The 25,551-nt window shown below is 38.1% G+C and overlaps 1 long non-coding RNA gene across 1 annotated transcript in view; it reads left to right on the top strand.

Moving 5' to 3' along the window:
* Positions 1–2,034: 2,034 nt before the first annotated feature.
* LOC131202638 (uncharacterized) overlaps positions 2,035–25,551 on the top strand; it is an 82,925-nt gene continuing 59,408 nt past the window's right edge. The window contains exons 1-2 of the long non-coding RNA XR_009156175.1: positions 2,035–2,239; positions 2,346–2,485. This is a non-coding gene — a long non-coding RNA (uncharacterized LOC131202638). The remainder of the gene's footprint in view (positions 2,240–2,345; positions 2,486–25,551) is intronic.

Below are 25,551 nucleotides of genomic sequence, written 5' to 3'. Positions count from 1 at the left end.
CTTTTCTGACGCATTGACTGTCAAGCGAAGAACGCCTTAATAGTAAGAGTAATTTGATAATGGAGCCAACTATTTGGGGACATTGTGTGTTCCTCCTTACTGAATGCCCTTAAACAGGGACTGGAGAGATATTTCTGAAAGATGCTTGAATTTGGATTCTAAAATCAAGCTGGGGATTGAAATCAATGGTCCAGATAGCCTCTTCCAGCTCAGTGATCGGATTTGTGGTGACTGCCTCTTAACTAATTAACTTCACTGTAGCAGCACTAACAAGGAATTCTCCCCTTGCTGCTTGTAGAAGTGACATAATAGCATTTCCCTGGAATCTAAACATTTATTTTATTTCTCTTAACTTGTAGGCCCTGGAGGCTCTGAGGGATTGTATTATGCCGTGTTTCCTCTTCCTAGGAATTCGAATGCTTAATATAACTGTTACAAAATAAGCAGGGTTGTTGCAGATTTACTGGAGCTGAAAGCACCGTTGAACTGATCTTCATTTATAAACGTTCAGGTTGTGCAGATGAATGGTTCAAAGCCAAATGGGTTTAGAAATCTGAGATCCAAATTAGGGTTGGATTCCGATCTCATATTAAACCAGGTTTTCTTTTTACTCTGTTAAATAAACAGCTTCAGACCTAACACATGTAATCCACCTCTTTTTTGGCAGCCCCTTAAAGTCCTTCCGAGATAGTGCCATTAAAAATACATTTTAACTGTAACTAAAATGCCTGGGTACACAGACTACAATTTCAGCACAGGTTGTTGCAGCTGACTGACAGAAAAGTCATTAAAATAGTTCTGCTGGACAGGTACAGCAGTTTTCAGAAATAGGCTGAGAGTCTAATCCTCTTCTCTTTCCTCATTTTATCCCTAATTGCTACAAGATAGTAAAAAAAAAAAAAAGTTCAGGACACTTGAAGGAACCTGGAGGGAATGCAAAATGGGATCTCCAAAATATTTTTCTGGAAGTGATAAGTAGGAGCTGCAGTTAACTCCAGAGATTCTGCAAATATAAAGCATGATTGAGATACGTTTTTGTAGAATCCTCGGTCATTCACTCGTTAGGAAGCGAGAACAGAAAAGAGGAATAGGCCTATTGGACAAAATAAAGACACACAGCTATGGTTTACATCCAGATGGTAAATAACATTTAAATGAAGGTGACATATGCCTTGTGGAAGCTTTGCTGTATAAAAAAGTTCTTTATAATTGAGTCTGGCCCACCAAAGTACAATTACAATTTAGTGACACTAGGTTCCCAAGACTTTAGACAGGATTTTTTTTGTGTGTGTATGTTGTAACTTTAGATACTAGGGTCAAACCAGAGGTGAAATATTCCCAGTTTGGACCAGATTGGGAGATCCGGTAGTGATGGGGGCGGGTAGTTCAGAGAATTGGTAGCAAAAATCCCTGCCCCCCCCCCCCCGCCCATGACCACCCAATTGCCCGGTCACCACTTGCCTACTTGGCAGCTTGCTGCTCCTTTGGGGTTCGCTCGCTTTTCCTGTCTTGCTTCGGCTGCTGCAATCAATTGCATCAGCTAGCAACTGAATCTGTATTAACATAACATAACATAACAACAGAGTTGGAAGGGACCTTGGAGGCCTTCTAGTCCAACCCCCTGCCTAGGCAGGAACCCTACACCATCTCAGTCAGATGGTTATTCAACATTTTCTTAAAAATTTCCAGTGTTGGAGCATTCACAACTTCTGCAGGCAAGTCGTTCCACTTATTAATTGTTCTAACTGTCAGGAAATTTCTCCTTAGTTCTAAGTTGCTTCTTTCTTTGATCAGTTTCCACCCATTGCTTCTTGTTCTACCCTCAGGTGCTTTGGAGAACAGCCCGACTCCCTCTTCTTTGTGGCAACCCCTGAGATATTGGAACACAGCTATCATGTCTCCCCTAGTCCTTCTTTTTATTAAACTAGACATACCCAGTTCCTGCAACCGTTCTTCATATGTTTTAGCCTCCAGTCCTCTAATCATCTTTGTTGCTCTTCTCTGCACTCTTTCTAGAGTCTCAACATCTTTTTTACATCGTGGAGACCAAAACTGGATGCAATATTCCAAGTGTGGCCTTACCAAGGCATTATAAAGTGGCACTAACACTTCACGTGATCTTGATTTTATCCCTCTGTTTATGCAGCCCAGAACTGTGTTGGCTTTTTTAGAAGCTACTGCACACTGCTGGCTCATATCTAAATGGTTATCCACTAGGACTCCAAGATCCCTCTCACAGGTACTACTATTGAGCAAGGTACCACATATACGGTACTGGTGCATTTTGGTTTTTTTGCCTAAATGTAGAATCTTACTTTTTTCACTGTTGAATTTCATTTTGTTAGATAGCGCCCAATGTTCAAGTCTGTCAAGATCCTTCTGTAATTTGAGCCTATCTTCTGGAGTGTTGGCTATTCCTGCCAGCTTGGTGTCATCTGCAAATTTGATGAGTTCCCCATCTGCCTGCCTACAATCCATCTCATCGGTGAGCAATTCAATCTGCCTGCCTTTTCCCTTGAATTGGGTAATGGGGGGAGGGAGCTTTTAAAAAAATAGTTGATTGGGTTTTTTTTTAGGAGTTTTAATTTTTTTTAGACAATTAGCAATTTAAAGTTAAGGTAGTTTTAAAGTTAAGGAAGTTTTAAATTTAGCTGCTTTTATCTAAAATATAAATAAAATAAAATAATAAAATATTTGTGCAGCTTTCTGAGATTTGGTGTGTTTCTGTAGTATTTCACTCTAACTACACAAACACACAAAATCAACACAAAGCTGTATGTGGCATTTTGTGTGTGTGTGTGAGTCAGTTGTGTTGTGTTGTACTGTGTGTGTGCAAAGTGTGAAAGGTGGTTTTTGGGCTTTGTGTGGCTGTGTGAGGTTCCTGTTTGTTGCAGGGGCCATTTTGTGTGAGGTGCGGCTGCTTTTACATTTTGTGTGAGTCAGTTGTGTTGTGCGTGTGTAAAGTGTGAAAGTTGGTTTTTGGTACCTCTTATTGTTTTGTGTACTTTATTATTGTTATTATTTATTGTTATTGGCCACGGCCACCGGTCATCTGACCACCAAGCTACGCCCACCAATTAAGCCACACCCACAGAACCTTTAGGGAAAATTTTTAGATTTCACTCCTGGGTCAAACTTATGATCTTGAGGCAAGAGAATGATGATGTTGGAAGAAATGTCTATCTGGGTTCAGTTCCAAGTGGGGAGAAAGACACTGGAAACATGGAGGCTGCTTGGAAGGATGGTTTAATGGTGAAGCAGAACCACCAGGCATGTGTGATTCTGGGTAGCTGAGCACATGGAACACAGAGAGAGAGCAATTTATACCCTCTCTTGGGCCTTGCCTTTGAGCTTCCTGTTCCTGTGCAAGAAATGTATTCTATTGGTTATCAGACTCCCAGGGACCTATGCAGGGGTCTTAGCTAACTTTGTAGGCTGCCTGTGTCCCAGGCTTGGTTGAATCTTGCATGGTGATACAATGAAGGGGCTTTGGGCAGTTCCTCTTATGGCTGAGGGCTAATCCTACCTTTGTTGAATCTTGGGTGAGGGTATTTGCTTATGAATAGACCTGGCAATCTTTTTATCTCTTTAAGTGCTGACATCTGCTATGCGCTATTGAGGAAGGTGGGGGCTATTAAGAGTGAGTCTGCTTCCTGCCTCAAAAACCCCCCCCCCCATGTTTCTCCATTTCTCATCCAGGGAAATATAATATTCTGCCTTTTTAATATTTCCTAGAATATTTCATTCTTCTAGGAGAGAGGTGGGTGCTAATTTTCTACAATGACATATTCAAACCCTGAGATTTATAAGGAAGATAGTATAAATTTTAAACAGGGATTTTCAATATGCAATTTGCTTACTGTTTTAAAAGTCTAATCAAAGACCAAAAAGTAAGAAAAAGTATTATAATAAAGTAAAATGAATAAAAACTTTGATTTTCACTTTTGACCTGTAAATTTTAACCTTGTTTTTAATCGTTTTTGAACTGTGCTTTTAATCAAGCATTGTTTCATTTTGTTGTTGTAAACTGTCCACTTGGGTGAGATGGGTCGTGTAGAAATTTGAAAGAAAGAAAGAAAGGAAGGAAGGAAGGAAGGAAGGAAGGAAGGAAGGAAGGAAGGAAGGAAGGAAGGAGCCTTCCTTAATTAATGCAGTGGAAAGGCACAAAAAGAGGAAGAAGATTTAGGCAATCTACTGCAAAAGAAGCACTACAACAAACCAGAATTGCCTTTAGAAGATTTGGGATTTAGCTTTTGGAAAACCTCATACAGTTCTCTAAAACAAAGCCTAATTCCCAAATCTTCTAAAGCAGTGATCCCCAACTTTTGTGGCCTGGCGGCCTGGCTGGAAATTGGGGAAGAGGGGAACTGGGCCATGCGAGTGGTGGACCGGCACTCGTGTGCATGTGTGCAGCTCAACTTGCATGAGTTGCAGCCCACTGCGTATGCACCTGCAGCTCAACTTGTGCAAGTTGAGCTGTGTGCATGTGTGCACGCACGCTAGCTGCCACTCATGCAAGTCGAGCATGTCAACCCACTGCTTACGTAGCCTGGTTTCAAATAGGCCATGGCCCAGTAATGGGCCACGGCCCAGGGGTTGGGGAACCCTGTTCTAAAGGTAATAGTAATTGAGCATCCTTTCCTGGAAAATGTCAGTGAAAAATCTAAAAGTAAGAAGTGAACAATTTCTGCAACTGACGAACCACTATAACTAGGAAGAAGTAGATATAAGAGCTGCACGCTGGTTATTATAAAAGAATCAGTGGAATAAAAGATGAGTAATTGACTCAATGGGTAACTCTGAACAGATACAAAATCACTCCAAGTAAAGGACATTGTTAAACCGTCCCTCTGTCGGAATAGATGGTAAGGAACTGAACATTGCTAGGATGAATATACTTCTGTATTGACAGAAGAGATGTTATGAAGATAGCCTGAAGGTCTGTAACATAGGTCCTCGTAGCCATAAAGGTGAGGTTTTTCACTCTGTCATTCAATATGCAAAGCAAATGCTTTATTAAAGAGCTAGGATTTTTCAATTTGCTGGAATCTAGTCCAATCAGATGCAGTTCTGCTTTTTGCATCTAATACTTCCATATGATTGTCTAGACCAGCACAGGTTATTTCTTCTCTTATTTTTAAAGTTTTCCTACTCTTCACTCAGTCTTGCCGTAGTGTATTTCCTAAAAAACCATGCACAGAAACCTGAGTAGGAAATATTTCATTCACTTCGTTTGTAAGGGAAAGTTAAGGGAAGGGAAGGGAAGGGAAGGGAAGAAAAGGAAAAGAAAGGAAAGGAAAGGAAAAAAAGAAGTATAATGTCTTTTACGGTGATAATCATGAGATCCTTGGTGCTTTCTGAGCCTGGTTGTTTTCTTGCAGACATTTCATTACCCAATGAGATCATCGTCAGAGCATTGATGATGTTACCTAACTGGGTAATGAAATGTTTGCAAGAAAACAACCAAGCTCAGACAGCACCAAGGAGTCCACAGTCCAAGCCTGAGCTACGAATATTCTCTTCTGTTGATATGGAAGAGAATATTCCAACCAGGGAGCAATATAGGATCCAGCGTAAAAGGCAAAGAACAGAGCAAAGTGATAATTTATATCTGGGAAATTCTGTTGGGACTGGGACTTTTCTCTTATTTTGCCTCATTGCTTTATTTAAAACTAGGGGGAAAAATTATTTGCTTAAATCTTCTTTTTGTGATTTTCCACTCCATTAATCCAAAAAGGGTCCCACCCAAATAAGTCTCTTCTTCCTTCCTTCCTTCCTTCCTTCCTTCCTTCCTTCCTTCCTTCCTTCCTTCCTTCCTTCCTTCCTTCCTTCCTTCTTTCCTTCCTTCCTTCCTTCCTTCCTTCCTTCCTTCCTTCCTTCCTTCCTTCCTTCCTTCCTTCCTTCCTTTCCAATTTCTACATCACCCATCTCACACAAGTGGACAGTTTACAACAACACAATGAATTAATGCTTGCCTAAAAGCATAGTTCAAAAACAAATAAAAAACAAGGTTAAAATTTACAGGTTAAAAGTGAAAATCAAAGTTAAAAAATTCAGAAGACTAAAAAAATGTTTCCTGAGCATTTTCCAATTTTTGAAGAAGTAGGTGTAACAGTACCAAATATAAGATGATTCTTCTATTTGATATGTGATGGGGACTTAAGTGTCAATTGTTGCCACCTCTTCTGCTTGTTGCGAAGCAATTACGATTCAATGCTACTTTCTCAATGTCTGTGATGATTTATTCATGCCATGTTCTAATTTCTTAGTAGCGCCTGGGATATTGATCACTTGCCATGGAGATAAGCAGGAGGGAATCAATATTCATTGTATAGGGAGATGTATTGCTAACAACTTCACAGTTTGCTTCGGTGGCAAAGTTACATATATTTCTTGAAACTAGTGGCAAAATTCTGGTATCAGTTGGATCATTTTATTCATCTTTATACCATTTACCCTCCCTAAAGGTCAGGAACCAGGATTCAATTCAGAAGTCCCGGTAATCCTTGACTTACAATAGTTTGTTTAGTGACCATTCAAAGTTGGAACAGCACTGAAAAAAGTGACTTATGTCAATTTTTCACACGTCCATTGCAGCATCCCCATGGATATGTGTTTAAAATTTGGACGCTTGGCAACTGGTTCATATTTATGATGGTTGCAGTGACCACCTTTCCCGACCTTCTGACAAGCAAGGTCAATGGGGAAGCCAGATTGACTTAACAACTGTGTTAATAACAACTGCAGTGATTCACTTAACAATTGGCAAGCAAGGTCATAAAATGGGGCAAAATTCACTTAACAAATGTCTCAGTTGGCAAGATAAATCTTGGGCTCAGTTGTGGTAGTAAGTAGAGGCCTACCTGTACAAGTTTATTTCATGCTGCCTGTACCCAAGAATCTGAACTTAATGGCCAAGGTGAATTGGCATCAAGTAAGAGTCAATGGACTTGAAGGGGGGAGGCTGGACTTTGGCTGGACTAGGATGTAGAGATTCCAAACTGATGATGCATTTGACCCAATCCTTTGGCTCGGCCTAGTTACTTCCTACATCCTCCCCACAAATGAACATTGTGGCATCCTCTATAATTTGTATATTTTAACTTAATTCCTTTTATAGTCAAAGCTCCGGAGCACCTTTTCATCTAAAGCATAAAAACTCCATTATAGTGTATTTTATGTGTATCGTATATCTATATTACCCTTATTTGATGAAATTAGTTAATGAAGCCACTTAAAGAAAATTTTGGCTGATTCAAGAACAGAATAAGAGTCTATTGTTGTTCCTGAAGTCTGCCGAAAACACATCTTATACAATTAATTTCTTAATTTTTAGTATTGCTTTATAATTAGGGGGTCAAAGAACCTTACTCTGTTTGTGGAAAAATGTGAAGCTGCCAAAGCAGATTCATACAAAGACGAGAAGAAAAAAATTAATGAAGCTCCAATTCATTCTAGTTGTGCAGCTGCGAGCTTATGAAAAAGACAGTGTGGGGCAAATGAAAACTCACATGACAGCCATTCAATGCACAACAATTCCCTTTGCACAAAACTCTGGGCTTTGATTTTTTTTTTTATTTGTACACGTTAAAACACAAGACAAACATAATGACATTTATATATATATAACTCTGGGCTTTGATTCTCCTGTTGCATTAAACGTTGGTTTATTGAGTGAATTACAGTTGATAGTATGGTAGCTAAGATGATACAGTGGTTTTAAGAGTTGGACTACAATGAGTTTAGACAGATTCTTGTCTGCCGTCAGCCACGGATTCTCACTGGGTGATTTTGAGCCACTCACTGTTTTGCAGGATAGCCTAAATCAGGGGTGTCAAACTCGCAGCCCATGGGCTGGATGCATCACGTGCTGGGCATGCCCACCTCTGGTTTAGCAAAGGGGGAAAAAGTTGTGATACATCACATGACAATAAGATGTCGCAAGTTTGACACCCCTGGCCTAAATCATAGGGTCATTGTTGCAGGGAAAAATTGGAGGAAGGAGTGCCTCGAGCACCTGGTTGAAACCTGGAATATAAATTTAGTAAACAAACAAATAAGCAACCAACCAACTAAGCCAGGTTCCTACAATTTGCTGAATTATTACCTCAATTTTGTAAATCAGGCTATCCAAATTTGTACCACTCACTTCAGTCAAACTACATTATGGTCCAATGTGGTGCAATTTCAGCCCAATTTGTCTAGAACAAAAGTTCTCCCTTTATATATCAATAGAATATATCTATAACTCTGGAAGGTATAGGGATCTAAAGCTAAGGCTAAGAAAACTGTTTATTTTCAGAAGATTCTTTAATTGCAATTACCATCTCAATAAAAGATATAGCAAATAACTCAGCAGCCTTCAAAATTGCTTAAATACGATATATGCTTACATTACTGGAATATTTACATTTTTTTTAAATTTATTTTTTTAATTACTTTTTTTACAACAAACAAACAAAAAGAAAATACATTATTACACCCTTGTGCTATACATAAAAGGAAGATTTGGGTCTTCGGATATATCCTCATGATTGTCAAAATCCACGTTCTCGAGGTACAGGTACTGAAGCATCCAATGTTCCAAGCGCAAAGTCCACAAATGGTTTCCAAGTCTGCCAGAAAATATCTTCTTTATACACACCACTTCTAATTTTAATATCACATGTCATTTTATCATTTAAAGCTAATTTCCACATTTCAGAATTCCACTCTTCTATTCTAAAAATCACATCTAGTTTCCAATATCTAGCTATTATAATTCTACCTATTATAATCATAATTCTAATCAATTCTTTTTCATATTTTGTTAATTCTATTTCCTTAATTACCAACAATAATATAGTTTCCACTCTCAATGTTATTACTTTCCCCATCATTTCAAATATCATTTTCTCCAATTGTTGCCAAAACTTTTTAACCTTATCACAATTATACCACATATGTTCATAAGTCCCCAATTCCATCTCACATCTCCAACATTTTTACTAATTTTTTATCCATTTGTGACAATCTTACTGGAGTCAAATACCATTTCCAAACAACTTTATAATTGTGCTCTTTAATCCTTATAGATAAAGTTCTCATAATTCTACTCTTCCAATTCACATTCCAATCTGACTCTGGTATTTCAATATTAAGATCTTTTTCCCAATTTGTCCTCATCACTCTTTGTAATTTTTCATCAGAATTTATAATCTTATAAACCCTACTAACGAGTCCCTTTAGCCCAATTTCATCTTTCATAATCCGAGATACTAAATATTCAAATTCAGTTTCACATCTATTTATCGAATAATTTTCCTTTAGTTTTTTTGTCCATTTTTCTATCTGTATTTTTTCAAACCAACTTAACCCTAATTTTTCAATAATTTCTTTATTCCTCCTTTCATTTCCCATAACTTTTATCCAATCTCTAATAATTTCTATATTTTCCTCTTTAATCACTTCATTACGTTTTATATTATTTTTAATCGGCCAAATTCCAATTGTCTCCCCCAAAAAGATTATATCCGGAATTAAAATTTTAACAAATTTATTCCACATTTTACTTAATCCCTTTAACCAATAACTTCTACTTACACATTTTAAATTTGCTTTATCTAAAAACCACTTTGATCCAAATTTCTCTATATCCCTTAACTCTAAGTCTCTCCAATACTTACCTGGCAGGGGAGACACCATGATCATATTTACATTTTTAAATGACTATGAAACAACAATCAATTAGAAATTTAATGTGATGTAACTTCTCCCTTAACAACAGTATATGGGATACATTAGATTTGCATGCTCTTTTGATATTAAGTAACAAAACTCTCCCTTTTTATAACCTTAATTTGGGATAGAGTTGGGGCGACTCGATGGAGCTGAGTATTTACTGGCTGGATGCCCTTCCTGACAATATATGAAGTTTGCTGGAGATACTGGACAAAAAAACACTAATTTATTCCTCGCCTATTTCTAATTTCTCCCTCTCTGTCATTTTTTACATTTGTGAATACAGAAAACCCCCAACTTGTACAGGAAAGATATTGGAAGTTGCATGAGAGGCTTATTTTGCACTTATTTTAGATATTAATTTTCCACTTGCATCCAAAAGTCATCCACTTCCATTTCTTTTAATTTCAAATTGCAGTCATGGAATATATTCTGTTTCACATAATTTAATTGTATGAAGGGGAAAAAAGGCAAGTGCCATCTAGCTTTGCCTTGCATGTCAGTGATTATCTTCTTGAAATGTTAAAGAATTATCCACTAAGTAATATAACTTGAGGGACACGGTGGCTCAGGGGCTAGGAGGTTGAGCTTGTTGATCGAAAGGTCGGCAGCTCGGCAGTTTTAATCCCTAGTGCTGCCGTGTAACTGGGTGAGCTCCCGTTACTTGTCCCAGCTTCTGCCAACCTAGCAGTTTCGAAAGCACGTAAAAATGCAAGTAGAAAAAATAGGGACCACCTTTGGTGGGGAAGGTAACAGCGTTCCGTGCGTTGAGTCATGCCGGCCACATGACCACGGAGATATCTTCAGACAGCGCTGGCTCTTCGGCTTTGAAATGGAGATGAGCACTGCCCCCTAGAGTCAGCAACGACTAGCACGTATGTGCGAGGGGAACCTTTACCTTTACCTAATATAACTTGGCAGACCAAATACCATCTGCCAGTGACTCACCAAATTCTTCTTGGTGTTGAAGAGTAAAGAAAGTAAGCATCTCATTTTTCAGGTTAGGTCAGGGGTCTGCAAACTTGGCTCTTTTAAGACTTGTGGACTTCAACTCCCAGAGTTCCTCAGCCAGCTTTGGAACTCTGGGAGTTGAAGTCCACAAGTCTTAAAAGAGCCAAGTTTGCAGACCCCTGAGTTAGGTGATCAGGACAGCACTATTTTTCTTAGCTATCTGACTTTTGTCTGGAGGAAAAAAAACAAATGAATTGTTCCAATTTCTTCATGAGCTGGCATGAATGGAGCTGCTTTTAATATAGTTTACAATTTTCATGATTTTGTCTAACACAGTTTCAACTCTTATGCAACTGCTTTTGTAACGAATGCACCAGAAAGTAGGAGGCAATGTGTTGTTACAATACCACTGCTTACTTTTCCACTGATGAAACAAATCCTTTCATTGACCCAACACTGAAGCAGCATCTTCATGAATCGGTCAGCTAATGGCACTGTGAAAGTTTTAAAGGGAACTTTTAAAAATATTTCTCGTTCTACTTTGCTTTTTAAACATTTTTACCATAGCAAACAGGAAGAATCAGCCTTTGCAACTGTGTGATCTAGCTATGAATTCTGCTTAGCAATGTTTTTAGAATGTAAAAGTCTCTCAAATTAGGATCAAAGTTATTCAGCAACATGACTTATATTTTACCAAGAAATTTTTGTTCATCTTGCTGTGCACCAGTACTTTATTAGCTAATGACACATTCTGTAATATGATTAATTCATCACCACACTGAGTAATATTGCTAATTAACTTTCCAGCTAGAAATCTTAGTTTATGTAGTCATCCCTGTCTTGCTTATTTTTGGATAACATTCTCCTTTTACTGATAAAGTGATTGATCTATTATGAATTTTGGAATGGCTCCTTGGTATCCTATGGAAGGACTGTTGTTACTTCTTATTGACCAATCAAACTACCTACTTGCAATTGTCCCATACCTCTGCTTTGGTTTTTGTAATGAAAAAACCCCTTACTTCATATAGGCTTTCAAACAATGTAGTATTTTTTAAACATAAGCTTAAAAATCCATTAACCCATTAAAATTTAGATATTCATAACATAACATAACATAACATCAGAGTTGGAAGGGACCTTGGAGGCCTTCTAGTCCAACCCCCTGCCCAGGCAGGAAACCCTACACCATCTCAGTCAGATGGTTATCCAACATTTTCTTAAAAATTTCCAGTGTTGGAGCATTCACAACTTCTGAAGGCAAGTCGTTCCACTTATTATTGTTCTAACTGTCAGGAAATTTCTCCTTAGTTCTAAGTTGCTTCTTTCTTTGATCAGTTTCCACCCATTGCTTCTTGTTCTACCCTCAGGTGCTTTGGAGAACAGCCCGACTCCCTCTTCTTTGTGGCAGCCCCTGAGATATTGGAACACAGCTATCATGTCTCCCCTAGTCCTTCTTTTTGTTAAACTAGACATGCCCAGTTCCTGCAACCGTTCTTCATATGTTTTATCCTCCAGTCCCCTAATCATCTTTGTTGCTCTTCTCTGCACTCTTTCTAGAGTCTCAACATCTTTTTTACATCGTGGCGACCAAAACTGGATGCAATATTCCAAGTGTGGCCTTACCAAGGCATTATAAAGTGGTACTAACACTTCACGTGATCTTGATTCTATCCCTCTGTTTATGCAGCCCAGAACTGTGTTGGCTTTTTTAACAGCTGCTGCACACTGCTGGCTCATATCTAGATGGTTATCCACTAGGACTCCAAGATCCCTCTCACAGGTACTACTATAGAACTATTATAGAAGAATGAAATTTAATTTACAGATAAAATTTCTTCTATAGTGTGTGTGTCTATCTGTAATGACTTAGTTATAAGAATTCAAAGTTTACATTTTTTTAAGATGCCCCTCTTAATGTCAGAATATCTCTGACATTCAATGAGGCCATGAGACCATGGTTGAGATTTTTAAACTCTCAGTTTAATGGACCTGAACTTAAGAAACTTCAGATGCAATGGAAACACTTTTTCTTTTGGCCCATCTAAGTTCTAAGTTTCAAAATTCATGCTGCTTATGTGCCATTGTTTGGGTTGCATGTGGTCTTGGGTCATATGTGCACTTCTAAAGTGAGGAACTCCTCTTTCAATACCGAGACCATCAGAGACCAAGGTTCTCTCCAATTTTGGTTTGACCAGGTCACTAGCTCCTGATCTACTTGTGAAAGTTTCCAAAGTGCTTTTTGATATGTTCTGATATGATACGATGTCTTCTCATTATGTTTTTTTTTATTTTATTTTTTGTCACAACAGGATACACAAACAAATGTCATAGATAAAACAGCATATCTTGAAGAATATATATATATATATAATTAAAATTATGCATCAACTATATTAATTGGATATAATGAAGGGAACAATAGGACAGGAACGGTAGGCACATTTGTGCTCTTATGCACGCCCCTTATAGTCCTCTCAGGAATGGGGTGAGGTCAATAGTAGACAGCTTTTGGTTGAAGATTTTGGGATTTTGAGTAGAGACCATGGAGTCAGGTAACGAGTTCCAAGCATTAACAACTCTGTTACAGAAGTCATATTTTCTGCAATCAAGTTTGAAGCAGTTGACATTTAGCTTGAATCTATTTTTTGCTCTTGTAATATTGCGATTGAAGCTGAAGTAGTCTTTTATAGGAAGGATATTGCAATAGATGATTTTGTGTGTTAAACACAGGTCATGTCGAAGTTGACGGAGTTGTAAGTTTTCTAATCCCAGGATTTCAAGTCTGTCGGTATAAGGTATTTTGTTGTTTTCGGAGGAATGAAGAACTCTTCTAGTAAAATATTTCTGGACTCGTTCTATTGTGTTTATGTCAGAGATGTGGTATGGGTTCCAGACGGATGAGCTGTATTCAAGAATAGGTCTGGCAAATGTTTTGTATGCTTTACTTAGTAGTGTAGAGTTTTTTGAAAAGAAGCTGCGTAAAATTAGGTTTACAACTCTTAGGGCCTTTTTTGCTATGTAGTTGCAGTGGGCTTTGGCATTAAGGTCATTTGATACGAGAACTCCCAAGATCTTTGACACCTAACAGCCATTGTTCATTCATGGTTGGGTTTTTTTTTGGGGGGGGGCAATAATGCAGAAATTGTCTTCTTTCAGGATCGATTTGGAATGCTTTCTCCAATATGAGTTGGCTTCTCTCATTGCTGCTGATCCCACCTGCTAGCACCTCCATCGTGGTTTGTCAAGGTCACCTCTTTTGACCATGTCAATGAGGTTTATGCTATCATGAAGTCATTCCTGCTTGCATTATTCTTAGGATCATTGATACAAGACATAATAGTCACTACTAATTTGGGTAGTGACTACTAAAAAAGGACTGGATATCTTCATGGAAAATAGGTCTGCTTAATGTTATTATTCTTGAAGTCTTAGTGATACATCTAAGTTGGGAGCAGCATGGTTTCAAATAATGGATGTCTTCATCTCCTGCTTATGAATACTCTACGCTGTCTGTGAGTCATGCTGTGTGAAACAAATTGCTACCGGTAGACTTGGGCTAACAATCTTGAATGAGAATCTAAGTTTGTTACTGAAAAAAAGCTGGCAGGGAACTTTTGATCAACTGGATGTGTGATGGCCTTCCAAGATTGGATGACAGGTATCTTCTTGCATTAGCTGGCCATTAAGTATGTGTTTCTATGTGTATAAATCATTCCTTAAAAAAAAAAAACCTTACTTCCTGTCTTCTGTCTTCCGATGTTTTGCCAAAGCAGGCTGGAATTTGTCCTAGTTAATTTTCAGAGTTGATTTCATAGTATTGCATGCAAATTATGCTTTCATGACTGATCCTTGGTTTTTACACATTCCATTCCATTCATTTTATGGAACAGTTAAAATTGCATTGTTTTCTGCCTATTTTCTTATAAAATGCATGTTTATCTACAGTTTACAGATAGCACAACTGGAAACGGCTAGTTTTTGTCAAATTCATATATTGTATCTCTGAAAAGACAAAACTGACTGTTAAATGGAACATCACTCTGGATTGATATCTGCCTCCGTCTCCATGAAGAAAGGCCAGTCAGCTTGCCCTCTCTCTAGTTGCTTCCTTGAAAAGGTTCAACATAGGTTAACTAGTTCTCAGTAGAGTTTACAAATTAATATCTCCTTCTTCTAGAAAAAAGCTGTCTCTATAATGCATCTTCCTGCATCTTGCTGAAGCCATCCTGCCTGACCTCTACTGGTGATTGTAAGCAAATTGTCCACTCCAGAAATAATAGCACCTCTGAATAAAAGGGTACAAGCTTAGATCCCTAAATTTGATGCTATAGCTATTCCATTTATGCCTATTAAAGTGAGGATTCAAACAATGGATCATCCCAGATTCATTGAAAAAGAGAGAGGCTTTAATCTTTTGACAAGCATTTGTCTCACATCACTAAAGTATTCCACCCCATTGTCCCCTCCAAGGATAAAACACCCAGACACAAACTGAGCAATGTGGTATATGCAGTACAATGCAGTGAGCCGTGTGCAGATCTGTACATTGTGGAAACAAAACAACCACTTCATAAACATGGCACAACAGAGGAGAACAAACCCATCAGAACTAGATTCAGCATTACATCTGCATTTAACAGACAAAGGCCACTCTTTTGAAAACAGCAAAATCCACACTTTGGACAGAGAGGACCTCTGATTTGAAAGAGGGGTCAAAGAGGCCATCTATGTCAAAATTGAACAGCCCTCTCTCAACAGAGGGGGAAGGATACGACATCATCTATCTCCAGTCTACAGCATAGTCTTTTCAACAGTTCCAAGAAGGCTCCACAACCATTTGCACCACTCATGATCCTGATGGCACAGATAAACCTCCAGGTGGCCTCAACAGCTCATTCTAAGAATGCAAATGGCCAGCTGTCTGCAAGGAGTATAAATCATTCCATTCCCCACCATCCAGTCAGAGCTGAAAAAGCTTCTTGGATGAGAAGCGAAACATCTTCTAAAGAAAAACCAGAAAGTCCAGTTGCCTCTTGAAAAAGCACCTTTGGGATGAAGTATTCATCCCTCATCATTATACTATACACACACACAAACACACACTTTATTTTCTGTATGCTGTTTCCTAGGTTTTTTAAAATTTCTTATTACCTGAATTATTTGTTGTTGATATTACTGGCATTTTGATGTATATTCAGATTGATCAGGATATCTAAAGGTAGCTGAATGCACTGAATAATGGTACCCATGTATTCTGAAGAACAGTGTAAGCCTTGTGGTTCAAACAAGAAGCACAACAACAAATACAACTCTATCTTTATCATAAGGTTATAATATTGCAAGACTGAAAGTATTTCCTCTTTTTCTTTTACTCCCTGGAAAATTATGGATGGTCCCTTCTGAAATGCTTCCCATTCCATCCAACCTTCACTGAGCTAATTTTAGCTGTCCAGTCTGCAGCTCGCTCTGCTGTCCCCCCATGTCATTTCCAAATATCATTACAAAATGGCCCATCAAGATTTTAACTTTCAGATAAGTCCTCATTTTACCAACCTTGGAAGGATGGAAGGCTGAATCAACCTTGAGCCAGTCAGGATCAAACTGTTGGCAGTCAGCAGAATTAGCCTGCAATACTGCATTTTAATCACTGTGCCATCATGGGTCTTACAACGTATGTACTTATTGTAATTGTGCAATGTACAATTACAATGTAATGCCCTTTTTATATAAGCGATCGATGTCACTAATCATCAAATTCACATGTCATCATTTTATTTATTGCTGTTCCTACAAAAAAACTAAAAGGGCTTCTAATTGGTATTAGATTTGGCCAATGTTTTTTCTCTGATCAAGCTTAAAGTTTCACCATCCCAGTCAGCTATATCAGTTTTAACAACCACTCTTCCTTTGTAGGTATTGTTGAGTACTGCCAACATTGGGCATATAAAAAGTCTTGCTGCCATCACCATATACAAGAACAAAATGCCATGCAATTTTTCCAAACTTTTATCCATCAACCCCATCAACAAAAAATATCTCTGGTCTCAACTGTATTTTGACCTTCAAAGTTTTTTTGAATTAAGATATGTATTTCAGTTCAATAATTCTAGCTTGTTTTACAAGTCCATAAAAGTCCCTGCTTGGTGTTTATATTTCTAACATTACATTGAAGTCCCTTTATACATATTTGACAGTCTTTCCGGTGATAAATGCCATTTGCACATCATTTTATAGAAATTCTCCCTAAGATTGTCACATAGCATAATGTTTCTTTCTAGTTATTCTTTATGGCCATAAATGGAAGCTATCACACTACTATTTCATTTCTCCTGCTTGTAAAAAGGCGAGATGGCCTCCTGTTGCCAAATATAGAATTGTTAGGAATAAAGCCATGGGGAGGAAAAAAAAACAAATACCTTCTCCTTTCAGCTTTGCTAATAGAAATAAGAATAAAAACGTTGTTTTCATCAAACTCACTCGGTAATAAGGAATGAGCAAATGAATTATTTACAGAGACATTCAATATATACTTTGAAAAATAATGACTTATCCTTGGAACTTCTGTGCCACAGATACTTAAATGAGGATGATCTTTATTCCTTCAACCTTGGTTTCCAAGGCAATTTTTTCATATAGGTCTGATAACCTTTGTCCTTCCTCTCTCTCGCTATCTATCTGTCTCCAATTGTTTCTACTTGTCCCAGCAGATCTGGCAAGGAGGGCATGCTCTGGATTCCTTCTATTAAACAATGTTATCTTGCTGGACCAAAAAGTTTTGCCTTCTCTGTCACGGTGCCTGCCCTGGGGAACAACATCTCCCCAGAAATTTGGATGCCCTACCCATCTCCCCTGCCCTCTTCAGCCCTTTGTAAGAGACTTAAAACTGGGCCATGATGTTCAACAAGTTCTGCTGATTGGTTGATTAGTTGGTTTTATTCCTGTGTTTTATGGTAAATTGGGAATGGCTTTTCTTTAGTAAGTTATGTAGAAAGTCAGCAACCCCACCCCTCACCCCTGAAGAATGAAATATTTTGGGAAATATGAAAAATTTCATATTATATTATATTTCCCTAAAGGAGAAATGGAGGAACATGCTCTGAAAGACAGAAAGCAGACTCAGCAGATATTTTGTGTCCATTAAGAAAGATTGGGCTAGCCTATTCAGAAACCAGCCCCAGTTTCCCTGCCCCAAGCAGAAACTGAGGAGGCCAGCTTTTAGAAATGTAGATTTGGTAATCCATTCAGAAAGACTGGGTCAAGACGAAACTCAGATAAGCAGCAAAGAAAAGGTTGACAACATTAGCTCAGACAGGCACCTAGGATTTGCATTTCCTCTTTAGCCTATAAAGCCAGCGATGACCTCTATACAACCCCTTCATGAATTCCATAGGAATCTGACAACACCCAATAGAATATTAAAGGAGATGTTCTTGCACAAGAACAGGAAGCTCAAATACAAAGTCCAAAGAATGTATTAAAAAAAACCCTCTCAACTCCATTTTGTTGAGAGCCACAAACATCAATAAACCATCTTTCCAATCAGCCTCCATATAGCCAGCTTTTTTCTCCCAGCTTGGAACTGAACCAGGTTGATATTTCTTCCAACAGCTACACGATAAAACCCTCAGTGCATCATTCCAGAGCTATTACTATGAAGGCAGCATGAAAAAGAAACCCACAATTTCATCTCAAATCTTAATCTGATTCTTGAAAAGTGATGATGGCAAAAATGCTTCCCTTGGAAAGGATATCCCATAGCATTGGCACCAATATTTAAAAAGGGGTTCATGCTGTGTAATAATGTATTACATATAAAAGCAGTTTTTATTACATTAACTGCTAATTGTATAGCAAATCTGTTCATGTAATTGTTAATGGTGAGATTCACCAGGAATATAGAATATGTTTGAGGAAAAGAAAATGCACACAATCCGCGTAAATAACTGCTAATCAGAGCAGTAGATCTGATGTTTATTTTCCTTTTTTTTTCTTCCTATAATTCTGATTTTCAATTGCAGACATAGAAGATGGAAAAGCGCTAAAATGGGTCTTTTGCTGCCTTTTATAGTTCTTGTTCGTACTAGGACAGAGGACTCTAAGATTCAGCACTTCTAGTTTGAAATGTGAATGGAAAGAAGACAGTCTATAAAATGTTGTGAGGGAGAAAATTTGTAATGATGAAATAATTGCCCTGCCTATGTCGCTGGTCCCTCTGATGAATCCAATCAGAAAAGACCGTACTGTGTAAAATTTGTATGGACTTTGTTGCTGTAGTCTTTTTCAATTTCTGTGGCATTGTTTTAATTTGTACGTTGTCTTGAGGGCATTGTCAGAAAAAAAAAAGTGTTGCAAACAAGTAAATGCATGAAATTCAGAACAATTTCAATTTTTTAATGAAAGAAACATTTATTATTTATTTTTTTATTTTGTCAAACACAACAGTTTATGTAAGTATAAGCATGAAATAACCATATGAATTGGATACAATCAAAGGAAACATTAGAATGGTAGGCATGATGGTGCTCTTATGCATGCCCCTTACAGGCCTCTTAGGAATGGGGTGAGGTCAATAGTAGATAGTCTTTGGTTGAAGCTTGGGGGATTTTGGGAAGAGACCACAGAGTCAGGTAGTGCATTCCAGGCATTACAACTCTGTTACTGAAGTCATATTTTCTACAATCAAGATTGGAGCGGTTCACATTAAGTTTAAATCTATTATGTGCTCGTGTATTGTTGCGATTGAAGCTGAAGTAGTCTTTGACAGGAAGGACATTATAGCAGATGATTTTATGAGTTATACTCAGGTCATGCCGAAGACGGCGGAGTTCTAAATTTTCTAAACCCAGGATTTCAAGTCTGGTGGCATAAGGTATTTTGTTGTGATCAGAGGAGTGGAGAACTCTTCTTGTAAAATATTTCTGGACACGCTCAATTGTATTAATGTCCAAAATGAGGTGTGGGTTCCAGACAGGCGAGCTGTATTCAAGAATTGATCTAGCAAAAGTTTTGTATGCTCTGGTTAGTATTGTAATCTTTTTGGAGAAGAAGCTACGCAAGATTAAGTTTACAACTCTTAAAGCCTTTTTGGCGATGTAGTTGCAGTGGGCTTTGGCACTTAGATCGTTTGATATGAAAACTCCAAGGTCTTTGACGGGGTGAGGGTCATCTACAAGGTAATGTCCATCAAGCTTGTATTTAATGTTCTGATTCTTTTTTCCAATGTGTAAGACAGAGCATTTGCTGGTTGAGATTTGGAGTTGCCAAATTTTTGACCATTCCGACACAAAGTCAAGGTCTTTTTGAGGGTTAGCCGTATTGTTGGTAGTGTTAAATAGTTTAACATCATCAGCGAAGAGAACACAATTACTTATAATATGGTCACAGAGGTTGTTAATGTATAATATGAAGAGTGTTGGTCCTAGAACACTGCCTTGAGGGACACCGCTATTGACAGGAGCGGGATTTGATAGGGCACTGCCTATTTTGACCACTTGTTGTCTGTTTGACAGGAACGCTGTTATCCAATTATGGAGGGGTCCGGAGATGCCGTAGGATTTTAGTTTTAGAAGAAGTTTGTCATGCACCACTGAGTCAAAATCTTTACAGAAGTCTATGTAAATTGCATGTATTGCTTTGTAGTCCATATGTTTTTGCAGTGAAGAAGTTGTAAATTACAGGATAATTTTTTTCTGAAACCAAATTGTTTATTAGAGAATAGGTTGTTTGTTTCAAGGTGGAGGGTGATGGATTGGTTGATGATTGATTCCATTACTTTGCAGGTGACGCAGCATAAAGAAATTGGTCTGTAATTTTCAACTAGGCTGGGGTCTCCGTTTTTGAAGACAGGGATGACTGTGGCTAGTGACCATAGTTTGGGAAGGGAGCTGGTCTTGAAAGATTTTTCAAAGATTATGCTTAGGGGTTTTGCTATAACAGTGGAAAGCTGTTAAGAAGTATGCACATAGACCATCAGGAAAGAGGAAAGGAAGAAAGGAAGAGAGAGAGAGAGAGAGAGAGAGAGAGAGAGAGAGAGAGAGAGAGAGAGAGATGATAGGCAGCTGACTGCTTCTAAACTCCTGCCTGTTGACTAAAGACAGCACAAGAATAGATTTTATTCCCATTAGTTGCCTAGAAATTATTTCTTCATCCTCCACCTCTTCCTCTGTTTACTTACGAACTCCTGGGAGAGAATTTAGCTAAAGCAGCTCCAAAATAGTGTCTTTACACAACCTAATTTTGAGATGTTTGGGAAATAAAGGCAGCTTCAAGCAATAAAACGCTATATATCCCTCAAGAGCACCCACTTCGGTCCTCTTCCACCATTACCTGCAATAAATCCAACCATTTATGTTTTCTTCAAAAATGCTGCCTGTTTCTATTTTGAAATTAATGGCAAAAGACTGCTCCCATGCCATTCTAAAAGCATTCCTCACTAGCCTTCCAATAACAAACAATATTATTTTGTTGTGGTAGTTATTTAATATATTTATGTCTCTTGTCCCCTTACTGTAAATCTTAAAGTGGTTCACAGGAAAACTTGTTATAGATCAAAACCCAGCATCCACAGTGCAGGTATGGCATGATTCTTGTGCTTTTTACCTTCCGCTAAGAAGCAGGGAATGCTGCCAGAGGAAAATACAGAGTAAGATCAGGAATGTAAGTTTAAGTAAATTAGCTGTAGCAACCAATTCCAATATATCAACCAATTCCTCTGCCTCCAAAACTCACCTAATTGCTATTCTACAGGTTTTCTTCAGCCTTTATCTGTAGAAGGGGAAAACCACCTGGGATGCGTAGCTGGAAATTCTTCCATCTTCTCTTACTCTCCAGTTGCACCAATTCCATGGAAATATCATGTATAAAATGGCAAAGAAAGGGCAAAGAAGAGACAAAGCATCCAGCTTTTCTGGCGGTAAAGTAGAGAAATCAAGATCCAAACAAATCAAGACTTCAGTATATTTGAGGATCTGGATATATCTACCTTCACATACCATTTTTTATGACCTGTCCAGGTCACTAAAACTGAGGCTTTTGTTTTGCTTTGAAGTATAAAGGGCTAAATATTGCAGATGCATAAAATACCCCTTTTACTTCCTAAGATTATCATTTCCACAAAATGACTCATGGCCCCCACCTACTTTTGAAATATAAATCCGCAAGATTTATTCAGCCTCAAGTTGATGGAAGTTTTGCTCCCTTGACTTCAGATGCTGAACAACAAGATAAATCTACCTGCTCCCCGAGATCTGCTACAAAAGGATCTTAGAACGGAAAGAACCTGTCTTAATCTGAATAGGATAATTGGCCCCTCTTGCTTGATATTGTCTGCTCTGGCAGCATCTTTACCTTGAAGTGACAAGAGACTGAAGCTGAGATCTGTATTTTGAATTGCTGTCCTCCTCCTATCTAATTAAGGTGTACCTTTACACACGCATAGATGACCTGTATGTGTCCTTAATTCTTGCCACATTGACAGCGCTTTAGAGTTATAAAATCTCTTCTTAATAGGATCAGTTCTATCCTACCCTCTATTAGAGACCCCCTCCCTGTACTTTTCCACTATGATCGACTGACATTTTGTAAATAGGGTGGCACTTCAAAACCACCAGTGAGGATACAAAAGTCTGAATGCAACTCATTTTAGACTCGATCGAATACTAATAAGACCTCATTACTGAGCCAGTAGCATGACAGAGATAAGGGGGAGTGGGGAAAGCATTTCTTCTCTTCTCCGTAGGCATAGTTATAGATCCCTTTTCTTCTCTGCTATAAAGAACAGTTCCTTATTTACCCTGATTATCTCTGGGAGAGGAGAGACATAAAGTGGAATGCCATGCTGTGGTCGTTCCGAGTCTCTCAGCAACTTGCAGTACCAACAGCCACGGCATCCAAAGGGTTGCTTTAATGACACGTGGATAGAGACGTTTCAAAATGATTCTGCTCCTATCTGGAGATCTATCTCCAAAAAGGGGATTTCTGCTCGACTCTCTGGCATTTACACTGTTTTGTATTATTCCCCCATACGGTTCAACATCCGTTCCACCACGGAGTGGTTCATTCGGATTTTTAGAATGAAATGTCATATCGGTAGGTAATTGAACGCTAGCCGTTCCTCCTTTTTTATTGGATTTAGGCGATTGTACATCTAGCGGCAGTCGATGGTCTAAGCGAAGCTGAAAGATACAGACACTCAATCCAAATAATACAAAAGAGCTGTTAATAGAAGCATTATTTGCCCAGAGAACTTGGATTCAATCTATTCTGGGAGAAGTTGCACTCTTCCTAATGACCAGAGCTTTGGCATGCTTCCTGAACCGTTGGTGATAGTATAGCCACAAGTGACCCTTATGGCATGAAATACCTCTCACCAGCTTAGTGTGCAATACCAGCAAAACCCTTGGAATTAGCCTCATAGTTGTGATTCACTGTAACTTTTCACTTAGGTTACTTCAATGCATTGTACTCTAGGTTGTTGTTAAAAGTGAGTTGTAACTTCAGTTAATACAAAATGACAGAGCAAGAGAACTGACTGGAACTGGGTGGTATGTACTTGTTCCTAATTTCTAGACCCAATTCAACATCCTAGTTTTAACTGGTAAAGCCTTTCATGGCTTAGGACTACAATATCTGAAGAAGTATATCTTGACATCAGTGTCACAAATCCTATTTCAGATGTTCTTCTAGGGATAGGAGTATAGCTTTTAAAAATCTATTAACTTTGGAGTATACTTCCCAGTGAAATATTTCTGGCATTACTCTTATTATCTTTTTGGCATCAGGCAAGTATGTTTTTATTCTCCCAGACTTTTTTTATGACAACACTGCTGGGCTATTAAACTTTTTCAACTTTTTTTCAACTTTTATTGGTGCTATTGCTTTGTTATTTTATCCTGTTGATTTATTTAATGCTTCAAAGAGTGTTTTGATTCATTGTTTGAATTCCTGACTCTTATGGTAAAATGCTTTAAGAAGCAGTATAAAAATATTTTAAAGCAATAAAATATTACACAGTCTTGGCTTTATTATCTCTAGCAATAATCAGATATCACAGGAAGGAAAAAGAAGTACACTCAGATTAGAAAAATAAGTGCTCACTTTCCTTTGGGCCAGTTAAACCAACTGGAGAGAAAATAAATTACCGATAATTAAATTACCTTCCTGTTCTTACTGGCTTGGGAGCTTATAGAATGATTGACAATCAATGAGCAGCAATACTGTTGGGAAATATCTTCTTTGTAGTCTACTTGATGAAATAAAGATCTTGAAGTGACCATTCTCAGTCTTTGAGTGGCATGTCTGTCTTGATGTTCCAGGCAGTAGGATGTTTCGTTACCCTCCAAACACATTGCATAGTCATGTTCTTAACGGTTGGTTTTGTTTGCCTATCTCTTTCCTTGGATTACGATTCTAAGTCTTGGACTCTAACTTCTTTTCTCTCCTCACAGTCTTAACTTTTGTGTAGTTTGGCCTTCCTGGATAAGAAACAAACAGATAACTAAATCAACTCTCAGAACTGTCAATCAGTATAGATGCTGTTGACTGTTCTGGAAGTTGAAGCTCTTCCATGAAGCATTCAGAAAACTCAAACTGCCCAAGGAGCTACTGATCCAGTTCTACAGAGGAATTATTGAGTTTGTCATTTGCACCTCTATAACTGTCTGGTTTGGTTCTGCAACCCAACAAGACAGACACAGACTTCAGAGGATAATTAGAACTGCAGAAAAAATAATTGCTACCAACCTGCCTTCCATTGAGGACCTGTATACTGCACGAATCAAGAAGAGGACTGTGAAAATATTTACAGATCCCTCACATCCTGGACAAACTGTTTCAACCCCTACCATCAAAACGATGCTATAGAGCATTGAACACCCGAAAAACTAGACACAAGAACAGTTTTTTCCTGAAGGCCATCACTCTGCTAAACAAATAATTCCCTCAACAATGTCAAACTATTTACTAAATCTACACTACTATTAATCTTCTCATCATTTCCATCACCTCTTTCCACTTATGACTGTATGACTGTAACTTTTTGTTGCTATCATTAAGGGTTAAATTGCAACCTATGACCATCATTTGTGTTGTAAATGTTGTACCTTTGATGAAGGTATTTTTTTTTCTTTTATGTACATTGAGAGCATATGCACCAAGACAAATTCCTTGTGTGTCCAATCACACTTGGCCAATAAAATTCTATTCAATAAAATTCTATTCTATTCCACCTAGGATGGATGGCTTTCAAGTCTTCTTTTAGTTTCTGACTACTGGGCTATCTATTTATATGGCCCCAGACTGCTATGGGAGATCCTATGTTTGCTGTAGGCTTCATCCAGCAGTTTAGTGATTAAACCAAGAGCCAGCTGAATTTAGAAGAAGAGATTGCTTACCTCCTACTTTGTTTCTTTGTTAAAGTTCCATCCCACCTTTCTTCTAGGAATTCTTCCACACATACAAACCCCGAACTAACAATAATGTTGAGAGCTAGGTTGGGTTGAGTGGCCCAAGTTCACTTAGTCAGCTCCCATGTCCCAAAGAAGACTTGAACCTCACTGTCCAACACTCTAACACTATCTTGTACTTATTATTTTTAAACTTATGCAAATTATTCCTTTATGTAGAAGAGTATAGTGATACTGGGGAAAATGTTAAACCCACTGAATCCCGCTTTTGTTCCTAATTTATCTTAGAGTATAACATATTTTTGGAACAAATTAAAAACAAAATGATATCTGGGATGAATTCAATTAAAACTATTCCACAATTCAATTACAACTATCCCAAATTCAATTACAGCCATTCCAAATTCAGTTATAAATATTCTTATCCAGTTTATTCTCTCCCCTTTTCTATCTTCTTCTCCAACTTGTCAGCCGC

Source organism: Ahaetulla prasina, chromosome 7 (assembly GCF_028640845.1).
Source record: "Ahaetulla prasina isolate Xishuangbanna chromosome 7, ASM2864084v1, whole genome shotgun sequence".
Taxonomy (NCBI): Eukaryota; Metazoa; Chordata; class Lepidosauria; order Squamata; family Colubridae; genus Ahaetulla; species Ahaetulla prasina.
The sequence above is the reverse complement of the archived record's forward strand: the minus strand, read 5'-3'. Positions and strand labels throughout refer to the sequence as shown.